We start from the raw sequence: 5,345 nt of genomic DNA on the forward strand, positions 1-5,345 counted from the left end.
TGTGTGTAACCACCACGCCTACAGAGAAGGGGTTATTTGCTGAAGGGAGCAGGATGTAGCACAGCAAACCCTTGATGACATTACCTGTATCACCATCCATGACTTCACTTCTCCACTGTGTCTCAATGAGGACATGCTGAATGTGGCCTATATGACTTACAAGCAGTATGTCTGTGCTGTATGTGGCTGAATGATTTACAAGCAGCCTGTCCATCTGGTTAAGTACCACCTTTATGTAGTAAAGTTCTGGAAATATAATGTGTATGCTGTAATAAAAGTTTTTTTGGGCATCTGTTTTTTTTTTCTTTACTAGCAATGTCAGTCAATAATATTTGTAATGTTTACAGTTGTGTTCTATACAGGTGTCCCGTTTACAAACATTGCCACTGTGAGGAGGGGCAGGCTGCTAAGCAGCCAACCACGTGAGCGTGTTTTTTGAGTGACAGCAGTTTCCAACAATTGGGGGTTGTAGAGTGCGCCGCCAGTGGCGCGAAGCCAGGGATTATTTGCAAATGGGAAACCCACGTATAGCACAACATTTACAGGGGTTGGACAATGAAACTGAAACGCCTGTCATTTTATTGTGGAGGGTTTCATGGCTAAATTGGGTCAGTCTGGCCAATCTTCATTAATTGTACTTTGCAAGAGCAGAGTGTGAAGGTTATATTTGCAGGGTAAATGCACAATTACGCTCCCAATATTGCAATGCACAAAAGATTATGGGTGACATCAGTGTACAAAAGAGAAAAACTGACTGTCAGGAGCTCCACAGGGTCAATATACATGGCCGGCTGCTATAGCCAAGCCTATCTGAAACCAAGTATTTCAGTTTCATTGTCTAACCCCTGCTTATCCATATGCTACAACATATTCTCCATTTATACACATTCATTCAGACTGTACAAAAGCAAACAGAGAACATTTTTGGTCAATGTATCAATCTATTTAGTTAACACCACAAATATCAGTAATATTACATTCTAATAACAAGTGTCTCACAGCTTTAGATACATCTCTTACATGAAGAATACAACCAAAAGCCAGGGCCTGCAGTGTATAGATATACACCCAGTCCTGCCATGCTTCATCTTCGCCCTGTGGAGCAAATGGAACAATTAGATCAAAAATACAATTTGAAATGAAGGGCAATCCACACACATTAACACTCTACTTGGTAAATGATAGAGTTTGAATGTTTTGCAGCAATGTGAGAAAAAGACATGGCAAAAATAATACAAGGGAAATTGCATGGGTGGGCTCCAAAATAAAATAATTCTTTGGCACGATGTAACATTGAAATGCAATGCAGGATACAGATTATCATGCAGTAGTGGGGTATACGTGTCACATACAAAACTGTATGAGGTGGTGTTCACATCAGCAGGTAAATTACAAGCGCAACATTGTCCCAAGTGCCGCATGACGCAACTTTCAGGCTCATGAGTTAATTTTCATTAAAAATGTTGTATGTTAGAGCTGAATGAACACATTCTAATGCAAGATGGGGGTCTTTGTGTTTAATGCAATTGCTGTCATGTTTTAATGTGCTTCAGAGGCTGAGATATTTTTTTCATATGCTGAGGGAAACTTTTCTCAAAATGGGCTTAGGCATTCAGCTGGAATTTTTTGCATGTTCTTTAGGCATCAATGGGTGAAGGACCTGCAACCAGAATAGAAAAAAAGGTTCTTACCCACACACAAAAAAAATCTTCTGGCAATTCCCCCCAGGTACATCTTCAGGGTGTGAAGTATTGCATCTCTTTTTCGCTCAGCGGCTACATATTGACACAAGGAAACACAAAAGATACATAATGGGTTAGATAAGAGTGTATATTGATGGACGGTAGTTTAGGTGGGTTATAGGCCTACATAAAGAAATTGACGTGAGGACACATACAGAGTGATATTGGGGGTAGGAGAGATACATACAGTAACAAGTAGATGTAAATGCTAGCCAGACAAAGGGCAAATTGTGAGTGAGAGACAGAGGGAGATAAATTAGGTATTAATACTGTATGTCAGTCGGTGTCGACTAGCAGATAGGAAGAATGACATGTTCTTGGTGGACAGATAAAGACTTAGACCTACTGCAGAAAGTGTTTGGTTGCATGGTGTGACCCATGATCTGCTTCCAGTTCCAATTTGGGATCCCATTTCTTCTGTAGTCCTTGTAAATCTAAAGTAGGCCTGGCCAACATAAAATTGAAACACACAAATGAAGCACAGGTGTAACAAAAGCAATCCAACATTATTAGCCTACAACATCCCCTTTCCCAAAACCTCAGGAGGACATACAAAAAATACAAGAATGGGGGAAAAAAACAACCATGTTATGGTGCAATGATAGCAGGAAGTTAATAAAGTGCAGGACTTTTTTATGCATTGTAAAGGCCAGAAAGAGACCATTTCTAGTCATGTCGTAGTAATTATAACCAACACACTCCTCCAGACTAGCGTGATTACCGTCCTCCTAACAACGAATGGCAAAGTGTAAGCTTAGTGTAGTGTTTCCACGAGTCTAGTTACTACAAGGCAGGTTGTAAGTTACTTCTTCGATGTTTTAACATAAATCCAGTTCTGTATAACACACCAATGCCACAGTAATCACAAAACAGATGCAAAATGCTTGGAAAAAATCCTCATGAAAGCAATCATTTGTTGATGTCCACCCACTAGCATTTCCTCATATTATGCTAACTAGTGCTACACTTTGCCTCTCGTCGTTGTAAGGCGACTTATCACGCCGGCTTTATGATTGCATTTATGATTATCTTGAAGATAAGATACATTGCGTTACGTACCTTCACGTCGTTTGTTTCACAACATGATTTGACGGGTCTTTGAAGAGGTATTGTCCCCGGCGACGGATCCGATGTGCAAACCAACATGATTAGCCTGATAGACCAGCCTAACTGTGAGACCCCCTCCTGAATACTGCACTCCGGATGACAGTAGCACACATTTGTATGACATTTAACTGAACAGCCAAGTAATTATTTTAATGTGGAAGTACCGAAATTATCCAAAATTGACATGTTCAGAGCACAGCTCCACCTCCTGTCCCATCAATACCACGGGCATCAGCAAGTGAGTGAGGAGGAAGAGTTCTGTCGCTGACGTCATTTTCGACTTCATCATCAGTGGTCTCCAGGGTGCTGCGCCCAGTAAAATTCGCCAAAATACCCGCGTTTGTAAATCATAACTTGGAAAATAGGCGCTTTCCAGAATTCATATATATATCATTCTGAGTTATTTTTTATGTTAAAAATCATATCAAAAAACGTCAAAAATCTGTCATCAGCTCTTTAAATGAACAGACTGAAGACTGCTTGAGCTTCCAGCCACCTGTGTGCCTTTCATTGCCAAAATAATGTTCTGACTTTTATCTAAATTATTTGGTGATATCCCTCACAACAGTGCAACAGCACATAGGCCTAATGGCGGGAGTTTTTCCCTCAGCACGTAATGAAAGCTAATCGGACGTCTAATGACAGGTGGTGCTGACGGACAGCGCACGAGGGAAAGAAGTTGCAAACTTGATCGTGTTCGGTTTCGTCAGTCCAGCGGAACACTTCTGGCTCTAGAAAATGAATCTGTATTGCAACAAATCTAGTTAGGCCTAGGTCTATATAGGCTATCCAAGATATTTAATTTAGATATTTAATTTAGTTTTCACCACCTCGTGAAGTGTTTAGACCTGTCCTATTTAATGTCGCTGTAAATTGGTGTAATGTAGCAGAAAGTGCGAGACATTCGTTGGACTCGTTGCACGCAACAAGTTGTGAAATTATTTCTTAACGGTTTTAACCGCATCATTCGCGACTCTCGAGCAGTTTGAGAACTGAGAAGAATGAGAGAGAGAGAGAGAGGGCAGTGACTATACCATGTCACTGAGACTATGTGTGTGTGCTGCGCCTACTGAATCCAAGTGCAGAAAAAACATATCCATATAGATTATTACATAATGCACCATCTTATTACATTTCCATCAAAAAAAAAAAGTTGCGGCCGCATTCCGTAATAAATTTCGCATTTTGTAATAATTTATTACAAGATGAGAAAAAAGTTATTACGAAATGCGTTCAAGAAATGTATTACGAAATGCGTAAATTATTACACAATGCGGCGATTGTCACCACATTATGTAATAATTTGTTACATTATTACATATTGCACCGTTATTACATAATGCGGCGTTACACACGCTGATGTTTGTATCAGAATTTTGGTTCCTTTATAAGATGTGGGTCCATCAAATGTGTGTTGTTTTCTCAGATCGCCATACTAGCAAACCAGGGACTCTCCTCTTTGATGTCACAGCCCAGCTCATTAGTCACAGCAAATTTCACAGAATTCACACTTTGAGTTGCCATTTTCACAAGTTCCTCCAGGATGATTGGGTTCAAAGTCTCATCGATGCTATCAGAAAAAACAAGGCTTTAATGGGAATGACCGTTTGTTTTCGTTTCATAAACACTTTAAACTTAATACAATGGAATAATTATTACCACTTTAAAACTGTCATTGGGGCGACAATAAAACTTGTGTGCTGTTGTGGATGCCGGCATTAAAGGCATTCGCAATGCATTCAGGGAAATCTGTCGTAGCCCTCCGTCGACAGAGTGTGGTGTCGGAAAATCTCCTCACGGAGGGGTGGAAAGCCCTTCGTCGTTCCCCTACCCCTCTGTCTCAACGTGAATCGAGATGCCACTACCCCTACACGTGGACGGGCAAAACGGAGGGGAAGGGGAAAGGCGTAGGGGTAAGGGGTGTAATGGGATTAACCGTAAGTGTTGCTCTTCAGTAAGACAACAGGCGACGCTCCCATGGATCAGGAAGAGATACCCCCCCACACACACACGCGCATGAACGTTAATATCATAATATCAATGGTATTATCACAACTTTGTGTTTACGTTACCATTAGCATCTAAATTATGTTTATCAAAAGCATGACCAGTATCGGCAAGGTTAAAAATCACATGCCCTTAAGGGCTGCAGAATCACCCTTACTTACCCCCATCTTGCCCCACAATTGCCCTTTTGTGTTAATGAATGCTGTCACGTTCAGGAACTTAAATGGGAAAACGGCATGTGTCAAGTTCAAGACGACTGGGAATACAATACGGTACCATGTGCCGTGTGTCTAGGAGTGCGTGCCAAGTTCAGGAGGTTTAATGGGGAAAGACAGTGTGTCACGTACAGTACGCTTGTTGAAGCAAGCAGTTTTTTTTACTAGGCTCACTCATTGTCATTTTGACGTGGGACTCATCAGTCTACTCTCTATATGTTTGTAGGTATGCAAACCACAACAGGAGTGAGTAATCTTACAGAAGGGCTGGACT

The 5,345-nt window shown here is 41.0% G+C and overlaps 1 long non-coding RNA gene across 1 annotated transcript; it reads right to left on the reverse strand.

Annotated features, from left to right (window-relative positions):
- Positions 1–1,158: 1,158 nt before the first annotated feature.
- On the reverse strand, positions 1,159–3,303 carry LOC134459807 (uncharacterized). Its single transcript, XR_010036884.1, has 3 exons — positions 2,802–3,303; positions 2,089–2,187; positions 1,159–1,775 (listed from the first exon to the last, which is right to left on the reverse strand). It is a non-coding gene; the product is annotated as an uncharacterized LOC134459807 (long non-coding RNA).
- Positions 3,304–5,345: the final 2,042 nt, after the last annotated feature.

This window comes from Engraulis encrasicolus, chromosome 12 (assembly GCF_034702125.1).
Source record: "Engraulis encrasicolus isolate BLACKSEA-1 chromosome 12, IST_EnEncr_1.0, whole genome shotgun sequence".
Taxonomy (NCBI): Eukaryota; Metazoa; Chordata; class Actinopteri; order Clupeiformes; family Engraulidae; genus Engraulis; species Engraulis encrasicolus.